Source organism: Zingiber officinale, chromosome 4B (genome assembly GCF_018446385.1).
Source record: "Zingiber officinale cultivar Zhangliang chromosome 4B, Zo_v1.1, whole genome shotgun sequence".
Taxonomy (NCBI): domain Eukaryota; kingdom Viridiplantae; phylum Streptophyta; class Magnoliopsida; order Zingiberales; family Zingiberaceae; genus Zingiber; species Zingiber officinale.
The window spans coordinates 90,640,919-90,650,441 of record NC_055993.1 but is presented as its reverse complement, the minus strand read 5'-3'; positions in this window follow the sequence as shown (position 1 = coordinate 90,650,441).

Below are 9,523 nucleotides of genomic sequence, written 5' to 3'. Positions count from 1 at the left end.
AGCCGACCGCATGGATCTGGAGCTGCCGGACGCTCGCCTTCCTTGCTCAGTTAGAGTCGCCTCCGGTCGGCCCACCAGCAATAATATTGATTTCTCCTCGGGAAGTGTTGTTCCTATTTTCTTCTTCCCAAGCGGACGGTCTAGGCCGCTCCCTAGACATCTGAGGATTTTCACGCCTAGGAGTATGCTGTCGCTCGGGAGTTTGTCTTTGTCGGCAATCAGATATAGTCCGATCGGCTCCATGAGTTCTCATTCGCCTGTCGAACGATGGCGATCGACGGCCGCCACTCCGGGGAACGGGATGAGCGATCAAGGGAAGACTCCGACAATCTCTGGTGTTGTGCGTGTCCGTCCGGTGAAATGAGCAAAACATAAGGGTCCATACCTTCCTTTTTGGTTTGGGCCGCTTGGCAGCTACCTCTTGTACATGGGACCTAGCATGGGGGGAGCGGATTGCTTCAGCCCTCGGTCCTCTGGGCGGCTGATGAGCAGTATGCGGCTTCCGTTCGGCAGGGGGACCCCGCTCGGTTGGATTTTCCTTCCTTCGGGCCGCTTGGGCTTCCTCCACGTTGATGTATTCGTTGGCCCGATGTAGCATATAGTCATAGTCTAGGGGCGGCTTCCAAACGAGCGATCGAAAGAAATCCCCATCCCCGAGACCTTGTGTGAAGGCATCATAGTCTCCGAGGTGGCCGTAGGAATATCCATGGCCACCCTGTTGAACCGCTGAATATAGGCTCGGAGCGATTCGCGGGCTTCTTGTTTGATGGCAAACAGACTGACACTAGTCTTCTGATAGTGCCGACTGCTTGCAAAGTGGTGGAGGAAAGCCGTTCGGAAGTCTTTGAAACTTGAGATAGATCCGTCCGGCAGTCTCCGAAACCACCGTTGAGCCGATCCCGAGAGGGTGGTAAGAAAAACCCGACACTTCACTCCATCTGTATATTGGTGAAGAGTAGCCGTGTTATCGAACTTACCCAAATGATCATCCGGGTCGGTGGTTCCATTGTATTCACCGATCGTCGGGGGCACATAGTGCTTTGGCAGAGGGTCTTGTAGAATAGCCTCTGAGAATTGACGGTTGATCCGTTCGGGCGAGGCGCCCGCTCGGGGGGCTTTGCCTTTTCTACTGTCTCATCTTGGTACTTCATCTGAAGATGATCCTCGATCACGATTAACTGCTGTGGCTTCAGGAGTGCGGAATAGAGCCCGATGGAATGGAACTGTGGCTGGTGGTGCTTCCGCTCGGCCACCAGATGCTGATGTTGCTTGCTGCTCAGGCCGCTCGGCTTGTGCCTTCTGTTTTTGTTCCACAAGCTTAGCGGCCCTCGACTCGATCAGAGCGTCGAGTTCCTCCGTGGAAAGCGTCACCGTGTGCTGTCGTCCAGCTTCGTCCATTGCTTCCGATCGGATGCAGGAGCGTTCCCATAGACGGCGCCAAATTGATCCTGTCCGAAAGCTGAATCAACGGACGCTGGGCACGTGGCGCTCTCCAAGCGGCTGATGTAGATCTCCTGACTGTCCGCACGGGCCTCCGGCGAACCTGCACAAAAGTCGGGCCGGGAAGGGGTTCCCGGCGACGACCCTCCGACGCTCAAGTCAAGCAAGCGAACAAGAAAGTGGCGTCGAATCTATGAGATAGCGTACCTCCGGTGAAGTGCGAGGCTCCTTATATAGAGTTGGGAAGGAGCTCATGCACACAAACCGAGGCGAATACGTGTCCCCAGCCTATACCTCAGTAAGGGCTTGTCAGAAGGCTTACCTGACACCATACTGCCACAGTCCAAGCATGTCTTCGATGGGACAGCGGAACCCCTTGTCGCCAGATTTGGAGTATGGTCTGGTCATAGAGCATGCCCGCTGTCAGAAGATGTCCCTTGTCCTTTTCTCCTTACTCCCTGCCGGGCGTCCGGCCGGCCAGCACTCGCCTTACGTCCGGCCGGTCATATATAGTGGTCTACTTGGGAGATTCTCGGTAATGTGCTCTGTGGAGACTGTTAGCAGTATGCTACCTTACGTCTTCGACCGAGCGTACCATCCGCTCGGCCCTACGAGCTTGTTCAATGAGAGCCGGAACCCCGACTTCCGTCGGGGTGCCTTTTGCCATCAGTTGGACACCGGTCGGCCGGCCGGGCGGTCGGCCAACCCTTCTCCGGTCGGCCTATTGATCCAACCTTTTCTCGGGTATCCGGTCGGTTCATCCTTCTCCTATCGACCACCTGGCCCTTTGACTTCCACGTGGCGTTGACTCCCCAGAACGGGGGTCCCCTGTTCTTACCGCCGGATCAAGCGACAAATCCCGATCTGAAAGAAATACCAATGGTAACGATGTCTTCTTTTCAACCATCCACTTCTTTAAGGTACCTAATGCCCAATGTCAGTTGCTCTGTTTTCTCATTACTAAGATATGCAAACATAAGTGAGTAAGTTCGCATTGTGGATGTGATACCCACAACCTCCAATAGTGGTATCCGATACTCATTGGTCTTGTATGTGGCATCGATGATCAACACAGATGAAAAGTTGATAGACAGCTCTAGACGTTTTGGATTAACCCAAATAATATCTGTGATTTCGTTGGTGTCTGGATTTGTACGGTATTTATGGAGGTATTCTTTCTTGATTAATTGGTCCAAGACATACTGAATAGAATTTAGGCCGCCCCGTTTAGCGGATTTATTTGTGAAAATAGCATTATAAATGCTTTTGATCCCCGTAGTGTTTGATGGGTCTCTTTCCTTCAAAATACTAAGAATTTCACGAGGTGTGGTGTTGTTGGCCATGTCAAGAACAAATTCTTTTTCTTTTGGTTTTAACCTACTCGGGTACTCATGTCCATCAATATATTATGCTAATTGATGATTATGAAAACCACAAATAACCCTTAAACCCCACATCACACCATCTGGAGGTATTGGTATACCTCGCAGCTCAAATGGGCATTCACATTTTTTAGTCCCAATATTTCTTTTTAAGGATTGCCCATCAACTAGATATCATGGCGGTTTATACTTTCCACCTCTTTCACACATAAGATGGCACTTTGGTAGCTTGCCACCTTTTAAATTAGCAGAATTTTTAATAACCACTATAATACCATTCTTCAAACCAACTGTCTTTACCCAATTTATCATATCTTCTCTACTTTTAAATATCTATATAAAAAAATATAACAAAGATATATAAGTATGATTTCTCTACTTATAAAATAAATAACAAATATACATAAAACAATGATAATAACTAACCTGATCTGTGGTAAATTCGATTGTATAATCGCGACTATTGTTGGAGATATCTTGACTAGGAACATCATTCTCAATTTATCAACTATCTGAAAATAAATCCAAATAGTCATCCATATTTTCAGGAAAAGAGAAGGAGAGGCTGAGAGGGAGATAGTAGTGAAGGGAGGTGTGAATGAAGAGTGACTAAAAATGAAGTGTGAGAGGAGAATTTAAAGGGAGAGGTTTTGACACGTGTCAAGAGTTGAAGGGTGGGTAATTTAAGGGGAGGGGAGGTTCTGACATGTGTCAAGAGTTTAAGGGTGGGTAATTTAAGGGGAGGGGAGGTTCTGACATGTGTCAAGGATTGAATGATGGGTAATTTAAAGAAAGTGAGAAGTTCTGACATGTGTCAAGAGTTGGAAGTGGGGTAATTTAAAGGGATGAGAGATTTTAACATATGTCAAGGGTTGAAAGGGGGGTCATTTAAAGTGATGAGAGATTTTGACATGTATCAAGGGTTGGAAGGGGGGTCATTTAAAGGGATAAAAGATTTTGACATGTGTCGAGGGTTAGAAGTGGGGTAATTTAAAGGGAGGGGAGGTTCTGACTGTTAGAGTGTATACTAAAAGCCTAGCTTTTGGTATAAACATTTATCTAGAAATAAGAATCACATTGGTCAAATGTCTACATTTATGATAAATGTAGTTGTTCAATTAATTTATATTGTAGATAACATGGTGTGTGGTGTCACACACAGAGGATCATGTTATCAGTACCTTATAAATTATAAACAGTAGCTCACGACCATAATGGAAAGGAACAAATCATTGGAAGGTCGTAGTGTAATTAGGTATTAGTATATCTTAACTATATAATTACACTAGTACACTTAGAGTGTATTGAGTAGGACCATTAGAGGTCGTTTCTTTTATACTGACTTTATAGTTATTATGGAAGTGTTTTAATCCTAATATAATAACAAGCACATATATTTAATATTTATTTCTTTAATTTATCAATGGGTGAGATTTAGTTCGATGAATCAATAAGCCCGATAAGTTGGGAAATGATATCACTTATAGTGTGTGTTGTTGATTATAGAAGGAAACTGTCTAGTGATCTAGGTTGAGAATGTCCCCAAGAGGAGCTCATAAGGATTGTCATGTTAAACCCTGCAGTGGACTTAGTTCGACATGACGATGAAGTTGAGTGGTACTACTCTTGGACTAAGATATTAATTAAATGAGTTGTCAAGAACTCACTTAATTAGTGGACATTCGATATCTTAAACACAGGAGACTAACACACTCATAATAAGAAGGAGCCCAAAATGTAATTTGGGATTGGTGCGGTAGTTCAATAATAGTTCTCTAGTGGAATGAATTATTATTGATAAAATTAGTTGTGTTCGGGGCAACACGGATGCTTAATTTTATCGGGAGACCAAAACCAATTCCTCCTCTCGGTCCCTATCGTAGCCTCATTTATAGAGTACTATACCCACCTATACCCACCTTCTATACCCAATATAGGGTCGCCAAGCTAGCTTGGGAACCAAGCTAAGGCCGACCTAGGTATAAATTGGGGACCCAAGCTAGTGGGGGCCGCCAAATTAAATAAAAAGAATTTTAATTTTAATTTTATTATGTGGAAGAAATAATTTATTAAAGAGAATTGAAATTAAAATATCTCTCTTGTAAAAGATTTACAAAGATTAAAGAAAGAGATTTGATCTCTTTCCTTATTTGTAGAATGGTGAGATATTTTATTTTTCTTTAAAATTATTCACATGTTGTAAAATTAAAATTATGGAAATTTCTTTTATCAACCATGAAGATTTTGAAGAGAAATTTTAATTTTAAAATTTCGAAACAAATTAGGAAGTTTTAATTGTTGATTGAAACTTGTCCAATTTGTTCTTCATGATGTGGCTGACCACTTGAGTTTAATTGGGAAATTTTATTTTATTTTTCTCAATTAAATCATGTCAGAAATTAAGGAAATTTTATTGCAATTAAATTTCCTAATTTGCCTAGGCCAAGGAATATAAAGAAGGTGAGGGTGCCTTCAAGAGACACAACCTCTATTATTTTCTCTCCTCTTTTGTTCCCTTTGTGTGCCGGCCATCCTTTCCTCTCTTCCTCTTGTGGTGGCGAAACCCCTCTTTCATGGAGCTCTTGTGGTGGCCGGATACTACTTGGAGAAGAAGAAGAAGGAGAGAGCGAGCATCTCTTGGAGCTTGGTTAGTGTTTTGATTTTCTTCCTTGGTGAAGCTTCTTATTTTGGCGAACCTAGCTAGGAGGAGAAGAAGGTGGTTGGTGGTTTCTCATCTCGGAAGATCGTTGCCCACACAACGTCCGAGGTTAGAAGAGGAATACGATAAAAGATCAAGAGGTCTTTCTAGAAGGTATAACTAGTAGTTTTTCCTTTTCCGCATCATACTAGTTATTTATGGAAATAATACCAAATACAAGAGGCTTACGATTCTAGAATTTCGAATATGTTTTTCGATGTTGTGTTCTTTTGTTTTCTTTATCCTTGTGATTTGATTGTTCTTTTCGGTTAACCTAAAGTTATTTTAGGAAATTAAATATTAGCTTTCTATAAAAGGTTTTGTCTAGTCGGTGGTGGTTGCTCCCATATCCAAGAAGGTCATGTGCCTCGCCACGTCAGTACTGGGAACCAATTATAGAAATTAATATTTAATGGAATTAATAACTTAAGGTGATTTGGGTCGAACGTGTTAAGTTCCGCAGGAGACCCAAGTCAAAACCTAAAAGAACAAATAGATTAAGTTTTGGATCAAACGTGTTAAGTTCCGCAGGCGATCCAAAATTTAATTTAAAAGAACACATGGTAGCTAGGAAAAGGTTCAGACATTTGTACAAAATTTTTGTACAGTGGAACCTCTAGGCTTTCCGAGTAGTAACCAACAATTGGTATCAGAGCTAGGGTTTTGCCTCTGTGTATTTGGTATTAGTTTAATTATGCACATGTCATACATAATTTAGGTAGGTTAATAGTAGGATGTGCTAACTTTGTGGATGCAGGATCCAACTATTATGGCTTATAGTTTTATGTGTGTGATTGGACCCTTGGACATGTCAAGGGCATTTATATGTGTGTGCATGATTGTATTAAAATACAGCAGGAGCTGTATTTAGTTTTATTAGGATTTTATTTTTGATCTAGATACATGTACATTCCTTTTATGGAATATAGGATCGATGGATGTAAATTTTATTTTATGTTCGATCTAGTTTACATGTACATTCCTTCGAGGAATATAGGATCAAAATGTAAAATTCTATTTATGTCGCGGATCGAATCTTGCAAAGCGTGGAACCTTCTAAGGACCAGAGGTGCAGCGGAACTAGGAGCAAGATGGATGCGACAGCTAGACCCGGTGGCAGTGGTCAAATATGGCAGCAGCTTGGGATGACAACACACGGAGGACAACAAGAGATAAAAGCCATAATAGTTGAAAAATAGATTTTTTTTATTTATTGCTTTTATATTGTGCTGTGTGTGCATGTTAGTTTACATATTTAGTAGGTGATCCTGTCTGAACTAGGAGTCAACGGACGCTGGGGACGTGGCGCTCCCTGCTGGATCCTTGAGTGCTCCGGCGAACCTGCAACAGAACCGAGCCGAGGGGGTGTCCCGGCGACGGCCCTCCGACGCTCAAGTCAGGAGAGGAAATAGCAAAGAAGTGGCTTCAGAGATCCAGACGCGCGTACCTCCGGTGAAGAAATGGAGGCCTTATATAGAACTATCGAAAGAGCCCAGGCACGTCAATCGAAGCAGTCATCTGCTTTAGACCATACCCAAGTATGGGCCTGTCAGAAGAGCATATATTAGACCATACTACTACTGTATCCACCTCTCCCTGATGTGACGGCGGGATCTTCCATCGTGCAATCTCGTGTACGGCCTTATCATCAGACGTGCCTTCTCTGACATCCCATATCTCGAGACAAGCGCATAGGCGGCTCGACTACCTTTGTACCCTCGCCCTTATCTTGGCCGAGCGGACCACCCGCTCGGCCCTTAGGTCCCAGCCGAGCGGACTCCTGCTCGGCCCTTAGATCCTCCTGCCTTGGCGTCAGAAACCCAAGCCCATGGATGGGTTATCTATAGCTCCGCTCGGACCATTATCCGTTGGGCCAGCCCTCCATTCTTACCGCCGGATCACTTGCCTTCCCTTCAAGTCTAGTCGAAGGAGGCAGTGAGTCCGACTGACTGGACTATGTGTCCGAGCGGGCGGTCGTCGCCTTTCCGTTGCTTATAGTATCCGTGGGGCCGTTCAGCCCTTCATCCAAATTCAGCCGTTCGGCTCTTCATTCCGGTTGTCTTGTCGCTCAACATGGGTGTTTGCTTGTCTAGATCTTCTCGAAAATCACGCAAATCCTTTTCATTAAGTCGAAGCATGCGCGGTATGGGCGCATTAATTGTGCCTGGCGACGGAGCGCCACGTGGCTCCTCTTGCGCGGCGGTGATGATCCGTACGATGGGACGCCGGTTATTTGAAACGGACGGCTAGATGATGACCTCGTGACCTGCATCCAACGGACGAGGCCGACCAGCCTCATTCGTATAAAGCCCTCGTCTTCTCCGTTTCACGCCCGCATTCTCTGTTTCATCGCGAATTTTCGATCGAAGGTGCCCTTCTTCTTTGCGATCATTCCAGTCGTCCAGCTTTCGCCTCTCGGTGGTCTTGGCTCTTTGGTGATCCTTTCTGTCCACCTTCCCTCTAGCTTCCCTCCCTTACTAGGCCCTCCCAACTTGTTCTACCTTCTTTGCTCCCATTCCTTGATTTCATGTCTTTTGCTCCTTGAGATGGCAAGCTCCTCGAACCTGGAGTTCATGGCCCTGGTACTGACTATGGAGAGCCGATTTGATGAGGGAGCTCGGCGCTTGTTCGGATGTATGGGATTCGATAACTATGAAATAGTTGTAGCCAAACCGTCTGACCGGCCCATGACACCTGATCGGCACGTTTGTTTCTTTTAGACCAATTTCAGGTGGCCTTAGATTTCCTACTCATCCCTTTATTTTGGAGGTTTGCAATTATTTCCGCACTTCTCGGCCAACTTGTGCCGAATTCCTTTAGGTCTTGCGGGGTATCGTCCTCTTTAAGGTGCATAGTATCCTCTTGACCCCAAAATATTCCACTTCTTTTCTACCTAAACAATCCGAGCCGGGCACCATTATCTTCCAAAGTAGAATAGGCTTTAGATTTTTGATAATATGCCGACCTCCAACAAACACGGTGAGGTTTATCTTTCTTCGAACTTCTGTATCTTAAAGAATGTGGATCAATTACTGTCTTGGTTTGTTCGTCAAGTTCGAGCAACAATTTATCTTCATGCTGGCTGTTATCAATCCTATTGGGTACAAGATCGACCAGTTGCTTCTCAAGGGTGTTGTATATTTTCGGATTGTCTCCCGTTCGGGCAAATCTCCCCATCCGCATGAGTAAGGATTCTTTACTCTTAGTCTTTTTGTCTAATTGATTTTAATTTCTTTTCTGCGGCTGAAGTCAGTTGCGCCTCAAGGCCACCGATCACCTGGTTGAAGTCGTGAAATCAAGCGGCGACTAAAGAGAACTCGGCGGGGTCTTATCCCGGCGGCGGCCTCTCGAGGAGAGGGGGACGATGCCTTCGAGATCACCTCAGCTTCAGCGGAGGTTGAGGCGGATCTGTCCTCTGCTCCAGCAGAGCCTGGTAGTCCCAGTCGGGATCCCCCCTGGAAGTTCGGCGGAAACGTCGAAGACACCAGACCTTCCGACTCAAGGCGAACCACAAGCGCCGATCGGGTACATTCTCGACCATACACCGCCGCAGATCGGGACCCCAGTGGCCTCCTACCGCACGGCCCTCAGGCTCTCCTCCCCAAACTCGTCGCCGCTTACGTCGGTTGGGCGAAACTTCCACCATGGGGGAGTCCTCGCATCAGGCGGCCGCGACTGAAGAAGCGCCGTCCGGCCATCCGACCATCAAAACTACCCTCTGATTCCCATCGGAGGAATATTTACTGTCTTCTGATCGGCCATCAAGCCCCGTCCATGAAATAACCCTGACGGGCCCGCTCGCCAAGCTGTTCGAGGACGCCCAGATTCAAGTGGCCCTCATGACGCCTAAGCAGCTCGGCGATAACAACATGCAGCAGGACACTCAGGTAAATTCATTTTTCTTTCTGTGCTATGCTACTGTCCAGTTCCTCATTCTATTATTTCCCTTATAGCGCTGGGCTGAGCAAATCGCCACTAGCCATCGGCTAGCCGAGCTGGAGGA